At 36.8% G+C, this 12,891-nt stretch overlaps 1 protein-coding gene across 2 annotated transcripts in view; it reads right to left on the reverse strand.

The window, feature by feature from the left end:
- ST18 (ST18 C2H2C-type zinc finger transcription factor) overlaps window positions 1-12,891 on the reverse strand; it is a gene marked incomplete at both ends in the record, with an annotated part of 166,211 nt that overhangs the window by 113,370 nt on the left and 39,950 nt on the right. The window lies entirely within an intron of this gene.

A 12,891-nucleotide genomic window follows, 5' to 3' on the forward strand; every position in this document is an offset into this window, starting at 1 on the left:
AATTAGCAGCATTAACATCACTGACATACAAACATTGTATTTATTGAAATAGTAGTCTGTAGTTTCTCATATGGGAGAAAAAAAAGCACGTGCTAAACCACTGACAGAAGCAGAGTTCAAAGGATGTGGTCAACTTCCATACCAACAGTGGAGAAGTGAGGTCTGCAGTATTTCTCCTCCAGTCCATTAGGTTTATTCCTCAGTCTGAGGTTATATCGGTCGTATGTGTGAGTGTACAAAAGACTTACTTTTACAGGAAACATCTCAAAGCAGGTTCATGGCACAGGGAAATGTGTTGAAGCAAATAATGAAAGACAATACTCTAACACTCATTTCTTCATTTGCTGATAATAATTGAATTTAACGTAATAATATTATTTGATCATTTAAAAAGCTGGTTGAATAATGAAAATAATTACTTGTCAGTATTTTAGTACCAATTGATGGAAAAATGTGAATAGGTCACAAAATTAAACATTATTTGACTATCTATGCAACTAATTGAATAATGGAAACATTTATTCACCAGTAACATATTCATCTAGTACAGAAGAAAGGAAACAAACAATTTGCAAATCAGACCTACATTAAAAGGATCTGATGAATATGTGTAATATTGTCCAAAATTTTTGTTATTGTTACAAAGAATATGAAAGCTTACTGAAATAATGTTGTCATTTACAATGACGGAATTTCAAAAGGGAAATAATTTGGCTAGAACACACTGGTGTCATTAATCCACTGTATATTTAACTTGATGAATGGAATGACATTTCAAAGCATAGAAGGAAGAATAATCTCATATTTTAGGTACAGGACCAAGAACTAGATGACCTCTTTTCTACTACTAGTCCTATCATCAATTATTTTCACAGGATTTTCACCTCCCTAGCTGGAAATTACTTGTTTCTGAGCTAATTACTTCCACCTAAGGTGAAGCTATGAGCTTTATTCACAGTCGAATGAATAACTAAGTACCCTTAACTACCTTTGAGTTAGGGCAACTGTAGTAACACGGGTATAATTAACTGAGGCTCAGAAGAATAGAATACTTGAAAGAAACAATATTCTTACAAGGTATCTCACTTCAGATTCCTCAAGGGTCCCTGTGAGGGGATCTTTCACCAGTAAGTGAAAGCAATGATTAAGTGTGAATAACTTCAGCAGTTGTTGATGTTACTTGACACTTTAAAAAATAATCTGCCTGAAACACCTGAAACCAAAGTGGTTGGAAGTACAAATGTAAAACTGTGGAAACCATCTGCAACTGGTGATTAATGCAATCTTCAAGTTCACTTAACCAGTGCAGGGTGATGAATAAATCCCTTTCGTCAGGAATCTCTGTGTATCGAAAATGTCAAGTTCCCAACATCTTTATCTATGAGAAAACACCAGTCCTTGGCAGATGCAGTGTGCTTTCATTACAGTGTCATTAGGGGCTTGGAAAGCTGTGAGTAACTTCACCCTGGACGAGCAGCATTCAGATCTTCTCTCCGAGCTTTGTTTCTAATTGTTGTTAGCCAGGCTGTGAACAAGAAAGACTTTCTAGGGCACAGCACTGGGTGAATTTTATAAAGGGTCTTTGCCCGATTCTCTTCATCAACTTTAATTTATTGTCTGTGTTCTCTGCTCCTGAGTAGAAAGCAAACTTAAAAGGTGTGAGATATATGTTCTTAGCAGAAACAGGATACTGGGACCACAGCAGGAAACCAGAATTAAGAAAAGGGCAATGTTGCTGTAAAATACTAAAAATAAAAGAAATTGTTTCTCAGGATTTGAGAAAGGGACCAGTTTCATCCTTGGAGGATCAGATGTCTGTTTATTTTAATCTGAAAAGGACTCCAAAATGTGTGAACAAACTTAAGACTCTAAGCATAGCTCTTTCCCAAACCAAAGCAAAGGCTAACACAACAAAAACCTCAAATGATAATTTTTGATTATTCAGAATTCAGTAGCAACTGTGTTATTTTGTATTAAGGCACAATACCAAATGTCAACAAGAAAAATCAGCTTGAAGTTAATGTTTTAACCTTTTTTGTTCTGACGGAATTGGATTTCCCCCCACACCTTCCCTTTTCAAAGAGAATTCATGCAAAACTGGCCACTTCAGTGGAACATTTTGACTTTGACAGAACTGCACATTCTCTGAGCAGCAACACCGGTCAGCCCTTAGCTATAAAGCTGCATATAAATTAATGACTTCAACAAGCTTGCAAAGCCAAAAACTGAATTTTAATATGGACCTGTACTTTTTTCTGTATCTTCCTCTTCAGAGTACAGTATAATATAATACAGGTGATGAATATTTATTCAACCCTGATTATACTTGAGCCGCATTAGTGTACTTTAGATTAAAGCTCTGTTGTTTCTACTGCCAATTCTCGTGAATGGTAATATTTTACATTTTAGATCTTTTGATTTACACATAAAGATATACTTATTATAATGTCTGACATATTAACCCTCTTTCCTCTTCTACCTACTAGTCATGGTAGTATTGTATTCATTCTGTGAGTTATTATATTTAAAAACTTTCTTATTTACTGCAAATGTAGAAATTGCTATAATTAACTATGCATTCAGTACAAAATTTAACTATTCAGACTTAAAGTAGGATCTTAGTCTTCTAAAAATATTTAATTGCCAAGAACCTGGACATATTTATTTTTAATTTCGAATTAGTATAAAGTTGAAGCTACTGTGTAGTAAGAAGTGGTGGTGTCTCCACAAACAACACAGAATCCTACAAGATACAAGCAACAGGAAGCCTGACCATGCAGCACCTTTAGATGCCAAGAATGTGGCTTACTGAAGCCATAAATTTAGTAAGGCACCTGTGAAAGCCACCAAGATGTCATCTGTACCCTCCAAGACACTGTTTCTTTAACCAGTCCTCTCAGAGTACATTGGACTTACGGACTTGGTTTATAAGATATTGGAGAGAGAGGAATTTCTGAGTTAGATGCAGGTTGGTATGACTAGGTGGGAGGCATGAAGGACACAGCTAGGTGTTTGCTATACCAGATAGTGCCCCATGAGCTGGTGCTACAGGGAAGGTTTGCTATGGTTTTTTGTGTGTTTTTTTCATTGTTTATTTGTTTGTTTGTTTTTAATAGACCAATAGAGAGAGGATCAAGCATCTTACCTAGTCCTTGTCACCTGGCATTCTGAGCCTAACTTCATCATTTACACAGCTAAGCCTTACAGACAAGTGGAGACTCATCTACATCTACGAGTTCATCAGTGAGGGAAACATTTCTTCCCAGCCCCAAACAACTGGTGCACTTTCAAAGAGTAAGCATAAAGCTCACTGTAAACTGGCTAAGATTAGAGCAGAGAAAAAGTACTGTTATCACCCAAGTACACTGTAAATCAACTATTTTCCATCCATTTCAAACACTTTACCAGGTAAGTGGTAACATTTATCACTATAACCAAAATCTTGGGAAATCAGAAAAAAAAAAACGGAGAAGATATAAAGGAGAAAAAAACTCCATACTAAAAATTTATTTCTCCTCCTGGCATTATATGTGCTTTACTTTTCTTCATTCCATTTCTCTTTCTTCCTCCTCACATAAACAGGTTACCCAGACTTTTAAAATATAAGAACAATGAAAAGAAAATTGGACATATATAGAGAAAAGTCCAGGCAAGCATCCTCCAGCCAGACAATAAATATCATGCCAGAATCGGATACTCCTGCAAGATCTTACTTGCAGTACATGCAATGAAGTGCTTTCAAGGTACAAGCACATCTCAGCCTATTGAAAAAAATATGTTTGCTATACTGCCACTGCAAATACAGAACGTTTTCTTATGTTCGTGCATCTGTCAGCATCTGCTCCTCTGAACAATTATCATGGTGCACTACAGTGCAAATGAAAGAAAGTAACGGTGTTAAAAGTTGTGATATCTGAAAATGCAACTATGTGAGAAATTAAATACTGTATGAAATAATGAAAAAAGTGGATTGAAGAGAGAAATCAGGTAGGTCACTAGTCATTATTTAGACTTCTATATTGATAACAGCTATTTGTCTCTTTCTGAGAACATCTTATAGTGTCAGTGAATCTGTGTACAACATAGAGAAAAATACCAAATTTCCTGATCTAAGTAACTAAGAGACAGTCAAAGCAAGAGAAAGAACATAACAGTGCCAAAAAAAATTATGCAGCAAAACAAAGGCAGACACTAGCAATAATACAGCCACCTAAATAAAACTTAGGTGGAACGTTTGCAAGCTATTTTTCCCTAGGCATTTGTAGAAGGCAATCACGTTTTCAGTTATATTTCCTAATGAGCTGGTCTAGAGACAAACTCAGCAAGTATCCTCCCTACCAAAAGTTGTGTTTCAGAACAGTGGGTTTCAGCATTCCCTCAAGAGGGCTGTCACCTCACTGCAGCTGAGCAACTTAAGAGTGCAGGTCCATTTGGACGCTCAGCTTGTCTTAGAAGGCCAAAAATTACAGACACAAATGGCACTTATGAAGAATCTAGAAGACCTTCAACATCCTCTGAGACCAACCCAAGCAGTCAATTATCATCCCCAGGAGACAATTTCCCTTATGGGAAAAAAATGCGGAGTAACCAGCTTCATGATGTAACAGCTACAAAGAACTTCAGAAACTCATCACAAATGAAATATTAATGAGGCAGTGGATGCTAAAGAACTCAAACTGTATGCACTACCAGAAATTAAACTGTTAAATATTTTGGCTAACTGCCATTTCAGTGATCATTAGACTGAGATATTTGGCTAGTAAATTCAATATCTTTAATTTTAATCAGATTTGAGTGTTTGCAAATGATGCAGCTGTTGCTATAAGATAATTAAATAACCAAATAGCCAACAACTTTAATTTTAGGGGGTTTTTTTGAGAGATTTGAAGATTAGAGCTATTTGCAAACTCCTCAGACCCCACTGCTCTCATCACAGAGAAAGAAATAATCTCAATTCATGAGCTGTGTGCAATTTATTTGCTGTCTTAGGTCAGTTCCGAAGAAAGTATGACAGACTTCACAAATCTCACCATCATAACAGGCACCTTTGTTCTCAATGTCAGCAAAAAGCCAAAGGAAACCACAGAGATGTAATTGTGCACATCTGCTCTTACAATTGGTCCCACTGAAAACTCAAGCCGATGGCCTGGATCAATAGGAAGGAATTCACAGTTCTCACTATTTGCACTGACTCATTTTGTTTGTTTGTTAGTGGTCCCTCTACACCGAGTTGTGGAGTTAAAAATAGGATTACATTTCTTATTTTGAATATGATGCTTTTACTGAGTAACACCACTGGAAATCAATATATATTCAAAGAAAATCAACTGGCTCCAATAGAGTTACCCAAGATTTGTCTAGGCATAGAAGTTATGATAACTGGCTGTACAGGTTGCTGCTGATCTTTGGCTTGGTAGGCAAATTTAGGCTTAGTCTGTAGTATCAGAAGCAGCAAAAGATTTATAAGAAAATAATACAAAGTACGGCTCTCTCCTCAAGTTTGCAGTATGTTGCTTTGATTATACTTAAATAAAATATCTTGAAATAACAGTACCATAATGACTGTAGCTTACAGGGACTACCCTGAAGGATATTCTGTCAGGGAGAACTCCAGCAAGCATTAAATCCTAGGGAAAACAAGTGTTGCTTTCACAACTCTGGATAATGTTTCTATTCTCCAAGTATATGTGACTTCAATAGGTATCCGCGTTCAGAAACACAGCACAGCAGCCCAGAAAAGGTCAAATACCTAAAATTCTTTGGCGTGTCCATAAAGCAGCACAAGGTATACAGCATGAAATATTCCAGGAAGTGTAGACATAACTTGACTCAGTAGTGACGATATTTAGATTCAAGAAAAACAAGAGGCTTTAATTAAAGGCTCGCCTTCAAAATCATACAGAATCTCTTAGTAACACTGTTATGAAAGTCAAAAACCCATCCTAGGTGTCATCAGAGTAGCCACATTTTTTTTGCTGCATTTGTATGCTAATCACATAAGAAGCAAAAATAGGCTTAGATTGGAAATCAAAGATTGGTTGTACACAGGTAATAGAGTGCTCGAATGCTTTATTTTAAGATAGAAGGCTCTTGAACCAGGCTTTATTATTGAACTAAGACTATCTATCCTTTTTGACACTTTTTAAATTAAGTTCTTCCTCTAATTTATGTTTTTGTCAGCTTTCCTCCTTTACCTGGCTTTAAACTGATTTTTTTCTCTCAAAGTAATAAACCACTTCGGAGAGGAGAGAAAAAAATTTTAACGACCCTAGGAATTCAGATTAACAAAATGGATCATTTGTATACAGCTGCAGAATTATGAAACCTTTTGAAGTAGAGAGAGAGAGTCTTCAGCAATACTCTGGTTCTACATATTGCCACAAAATTCCTGTTAGTGCTCCCTACATTCTCAATTCTTGACATGTTTTAGCAATACCTCATCCTTTTGGTGCAAAATTAGGAGGTCAAAGTTAAATCAAAGGGATAATGTTAAGGTCAAGACCATCAATATACTCTTTTATTTTTAATTCTGTGATGGATAAACCCCACTATGCCTTGTACCAAAGCACCAAACAAAAGTCTGGGTGAGCCTGGATTTGCACCACCAGTCATGTTTGACTCTTTACTGGCTGCACAGTCTGCCTCCTTATTATTGCTCATCCAACCTGTTTTCCAGTATGGTCTGCATCCCATCTGACTTCAGCAGAGATACAGGGAGCTGGTGCAGGCAAACAGAGCAGGGTAACAGCTGCAGCCTGATGAGTGGTGGCAGCCAGATAATCTACTGTGATGTCTTGTTGGAGAAAATTTGGGACAATGTAATTTCCCCAGTTTGACATGGAACCCTTGTCAGAGTAACATGAGGCTCTACACAGTACACCCAGCCTCCGGATGCTGTAAGCAATATTTCTTTCTCTACTACAAAAATTAATATTGCATGTGCATGCTTCTAAGGTGACTTCACTTTTTCAGTAGTTTACACATTAAAGATATGAATACAGATTGCAAAAAGAACTATCTATTCAAGAGGAAAATGATAGCAGCTCACACTTCTTCCCTACTTCCCTTGTCTCTCTTTCCCTGTCTCCAATGTGATCTTAATTCTTCCTATCAGTGGGTCATGCTGTAGGCTTTTTTGAAGCTCTTTTTAAAGTAGATAAAGGGAAAATAATTTTTTAAAAAGGAGTCACTGATGTGAAAAATGATCTGGTTTTCCTCCATTAAATAGAGTCATGTTCACAAAATTGTGCAAATATCCACTTCTCATAATCCTGTTTCAAAATGGTATCTTACTTTGGCATGTCTTGCAGGGTTCCTGGTTTAGCATGAGAAAGAATTACAGGTTTGAAGGGCTCTGAATTCTTACAGAATAAGGCTTCATTAAGGCAGTTTCACTCAGAGAAACATCCAATAACAATTTTAATGGAAATACTCTTTCCAACCAGGTCCCTCTGTGAACATTTTCTTTATATATTACAATATACCTTCAGTACAGAAACTAAGCATACTCAACTAAAATTAAAATAGCAATTAGGCAGGATCTTAACTTGCCTTCAGAACCTCAGTGTGTCCTTTTAGCTTTTTATAAAGTTTCTATGACTCTTTGAAACTCAAACTCCCTCCCTGGATTTTTCAGCAGATCTTTATTCAAGCACATTTTTCAGATTTATTTTGTACTGAGAGCTGTATGCTGATTTTTGTACACCTTTTCATCAATGTTGGCCGTGAGAATTTAGATAAATGTAAAACAAAACCTCAAGTAAAGAATATGAATGTCCTGTGTGATTCACTACCACAAATTGCATTTACATTCCAGATTATTTCTTAAAGTTTCTGTGTGAGTACACATCCTAGGATGCAATTCCAGTACCAGTATTTAACTAACTTTCTAATGTGGGAACAACACGATCTGAGTCTGGTATGGCCTCCTACAGAAACTGAGCCATGAGGATGGATGGTAGAGCTGAACCCCACTTTGATTACACAAGTACTACCAGATCTGATGATATGAAAGTAGTCTAAATTCACCATTCTGATTTCTCTGTCCAAACCCACATAAAAATATAGGCCTAAGTATCCAGAGAAAGATCCTTAAATTCCAGACACCCAAATAAAGTAACCAGTGTGAATAGCTTAATTTGAAAAAATAAAAAAATTCTGAAAGTGTGCCATGTCCATTACAACAAATGAAAATTCAATGAATGAAAATTCAATGTAGTTTAGGCACTTTGATCTAAAAATTAAGTAAGTAACATTAATTTGTGAAAATTGTGCAAGCTAAAAAAGAACACAATCAAGTTCTCTATTTATCTGTATAGCAGACAAATATTGTTTGCAGAAACTGCCTAAGCTTTTCCAGCCTAGATGTGTTTTCCAGCCTAGATGTGTTTTACAAGCATGTTGCTCAGATCTTCCCTGGTTTCGATTTGATGATTGATAATTCTCAATACATGGATGACATAATTCTGGAAGAAACAGGGACATAGAAGTAAACTAATATTGAGTGTGACTGTATTTGCAGTGGTGAACAAAAAGTAAAAAGCATTGTACATTCCCAGTGGTCATTACAGTGAATAGAGAGAGTAGAGAGAAAAATGAACAAATGCAACTTACTTTGTTACTATATAGCTACTAGTATCATAGCTCTGTTGTCTAAAGTTAGTTAATTAACTTTTAATTAAATTTGTCACTAGATTCTCCCTAAAATACTCAAGTATGGAGTCAAGCCAAGGGTAGTGCTGACTTAAAATTGGATTTCTGCTGAAGAAAAGGTTATCATTGAGAAGAAAAGATTGGAACACACTATGGATTCATCAGTTATAACAGCAGTTTATATAACTAAGTATTTAAAAAGAAAGGACTATGAAACATATTTATGCATGATAGATGCCGCTCTCAGTCTCCCCATGAGTGCTGATTTTGGAATGAAATCAAAGAGTCTGATGCTACTGAAGCAATTGAATTAATACTTTTGGGGCTGAACAGATCTGTCAGGAAGAGAGACAATGCCATAGAGTGTCATTGTCTTTTCCACTTCATTATTGATTCTCTGTCAGCATACAGTGCGCCTGCCTCACTGCATGGTGCGTACCGGTGTCATGTGCCATGTTTAACACCTGGGCTCATGATAACTGAAGAAATGTAGCTCGACAGTCCTTGTCACTGCATTAACTGAACCAGAAATACCATCTATTCTTCCCTTAAAAAAAAAAAAAAGGAGTAGGGAGGAATAAAATGATTTCTCTAACATGGCTGATAGTAAATTCTACTATGAACAACATGCTATGCTTTGTGCTGTATTATGTTGTACTGAAACTATATTATCTCCTGTGCAGAAAAGAAAACTCTCCGTTGAATTTTTGAGGCAGATTGTGTGTCATGCTCACAAACACAAAGTGCAAAGGTATTATTACTGAACAGCGAACATGGTATTTTGCCATGGCCGGAAAAGTTACATCAAGTGTCATGCATACGGAATGCCCAGTGGGGTCAAGAGAAATTACATGTTTGATTGTAAACAACAAAGTGTGTGCTCTTGCATTATAACATCTAGGCAGCCTTGTTGTGTGACTTGGGATGTTTGCTACTATGCATGCAAGTGCTTTTACAATAGGTGATAGCATATTTTCGGAGTAGTGTGACGTGCAGTTAATATACATACTGGGGTAGATGTTTTAAAAATGTTAACATTTTTTCCTAGATAGATGGGCATCCATCCTACATCACTAAATACCACATACCTGAAAATTATCACAGTCAGCTCCATTCACATCTGGGTTGCTGGGCAAAGCACGTTTGAAAATAAAAGGGCATTTTGTTCAGATCATGTGCAAGTCATCACAGAGGACATCCTCATAGGCTCGTGAAGGAGCTGTGCTTATGTCACTGAGCTCTTGATTTGTATTCTGTTCAATATGTTTTCTCAGCTCCACAGTTATGCTTCATGTTGGTAGTATTGTGGTGTTTGGAATGTAGAAAAGCTAGGGTCTCATTTTTCTTTCATATATAGTAGAATGGGAACGGTAAGGGCAAAGTAATTATGCTTTTGGGTTGCTATCTAGGTATCAATCATTAGTATTAGTAACAGAGATGCAATGTGTAAAGCTGCTGAGGTATTTAAGGCCATATCTAGTGATAGCAAAACAGCACTACAGTTGCATTCAGTTTGTTCACACACCCAATTATTCCAATGTAGTGTGTGTCACAGTACATTAAAGTAGTTAAGGCTTTTCATTGAAGTTTTTCTTTTCGGTATGTTGCAAGGTGATCTTAATGTTTTCCTTTGTTCTCAAAGCAGATACATGAAATCTCAAGTCTGAATTTCATTTGTGTGTGAGAGTGTTTGCCAGAATAATAACAAAATAAAAATGGTAAATGCCACTTGCTTTCCTGCGTTAATATCTGTCTTTAAGAACATTTGTTCAGTGAATCTTCCAATGTGAGATCACCTAAGGCAAATTTGGATGTGAGGAGCTGTACCAGAAAGGAGGTTTGACCCAAAAGAATCACAATTTCCTGTCCAGCTATGCATTTATGGGGGCAAAAAAAAGGCTTGTAATTTGTAAAGGCCTGTTGCTGTACAATTTTGGTCAACTCTGCCATATGGAGGAGAATTCAATCACAGACCTATGTACTTACAGGTAAGCACGTCTAGGTGGAAAAAGGTGTAGGCCAGTGGGAAAACATATGGTGCAGAGTACACTATTTGCTCTTCCTACTGTTCTCAAGACACAGCCTGACATCTGCAACATGAATCAGGAAGTTAGAAGAGCTTTGGATTTTACAGTCCCTCAGTTTAACTAGGTGGCTTGCCAAGATTTAGCACAATGAGACTGGAAGGGTTTGAAGGAAACTCCTTACAGAATCCATACCCACATTTTTAATCGCCAATTAGAAACACAACTTGTGGAGCTTTTGCATTTTAATATGTGTTTTTCCTAGATTTGTCATTTGTGAATAAGTTAAAATAATAAAAGTGGTCACTTTGGTTAAAGCTATCTTGATTTCCTCGTGGTCACTTTGATTAGGGCTACCTTGATTTCCTTAAAAGTAAGAATTGCAGTTTTGACTCACAAAATAGACATTTATTATAGACAGACTTGTTTGAAAAAAAACAAACAAACCAAACCCAACCCTAAAATATTAGTGAAATCACTTAAGTGGCTTGAAAGCTTTTGAATGATTTTGAACAAATACTTCCTTTAATCTCTTGTCTTTTTTTAAAGGGGAAATTAATCATTCTGCTGGTTCAAAAGAAGGAAAAATGATTACACATACATGCCTTGTTCATCCACCTGTAGGTAGCTGCTTCTTTAAATAGGCTCAAACTAATTTTGCAGTGAACCATCTTTTATGCACCGAAAGTGTAAGATAACTTGTTGCTTGCTGTTAGATGAGTTTTTAAATGTATGTTATAAAATGTGGTACATTGATTTTTAATAAGGCAGTAACTACTTTAGATGTGATTTTTGAAGGTTTTTTTTTTTTTTTTTCAGTTGGCATTAATTTAAAAATCCATAAAAATTTTAACCATTAAAATCCATTTGCATTAAAATCCAAAATTGTACCAGAAATGAAGCCATAATAAAATATATGTTAGAAATCTCTGGAGAATTTTCATTCTAAGGGAGTTTACAAGAAATTATTTGGCAAGGTTTATGCAATTTTTTGCAGAATCATTTGTTCTTAAGAGTTGAAAATAGCATGAGATATGTGTGACTGATTATATAAGACTAATTGATCCACATGATACCCTGCTTTATCTATGACCTACAACTACTACATCTAAAAGGACTCAAAGTTTTCTATATTTTTTTTCTGGAAACTCTAAAATATATAATCAAGGAAAATCTTTTAGAACCCTAATAAAGTACCTAACAGGGCCCTGAAGGATAAGAAACTATTAAGTCCAAGTCACTATACTACCTTTCACAGCAAAGAATGTCATTAAATCTCTATGAATTCTTATAGCTCAGTGTTCTCTTAGAATGCTTTCTCAGAACATATACCATGTGAGGGTTTCACAACAGATTTTGTAGGAATCTTAGTCCTGTTTACAGTAAAACCATACAATCATAAAATCATAGTACCATTAAGATTGGAAAAGACCTCCAGGATCATCAAGTCCAACCTTTGACTGAACATCACCATGCCAACTAAACCACAGCACTAAGTGTCATGGGCAGTCATTTCTTGAACACTTCCAGGGATGGTGACTTTACCACCTCCCTGGGCAGTCTGTTCCAATGCTTCACCACACTTACAGTAAAAATATTCTTCCTGATGTCCAGCTGGAAACTCCCCTGGCACAGCTTGAGGCCATTTCCTCGTATCCTGTTGCTAGTTGACAGAAATATAGAACATCCTGAGGTGGAAGGGACCCAAAAGGATCACCAAAGTCCAAATCCTGGCCTGGACTGGACACCCCAAGAATCACTCATGTGCCTGAGATCATTGTCCAAATGTTTCTTGAACTCTGTCAGGCTTGGTGCTGTGACCAATTCCTTGGGGAGGCCAAACACCCTCTGGGTAAATATTCTTTTCTTGATATCCAACCTAAACCTCCCCTGGCGCAACTTCAGGCCATTCCCTTGGGTCTTGCCACAGAGAAGAGATCAGTGTTTGCCCCTCCTCTTCCCCTCATGAGGAAGCTGTAGACTGTAATGAGGTCTCCCCTCAGTCTCCTCTTCTCCAGGCTGAGCAGACCAAGTGACCTAAGTTGCTCCTTGTATGGCTTCCCCTCTAGGTGCTTCACCACCTTCATAGCTCTTCTTTGGACACCCTCTAATACATCTTTTTGATAATTTGCTGCCCAAAACTGCACACAGGGCAAAGCACAGTTGGATAATTACCTCCCTCGGGGAACGAGGGTGGTGCACCCCAGGACACAGT

The sequence above is a fragment of the Coloeus monedula genome, assembly GCF_965178545.1.
Source record: "Coloeus monedula genome assembly, chromosome: 1".
Taxonomy (NCBI): domain Eukaryota; kingdom Metazoa; phylum Chordata; class Aves; order Passeriformes; family Corvidae; genus Coloeus; species Coloeus monedula.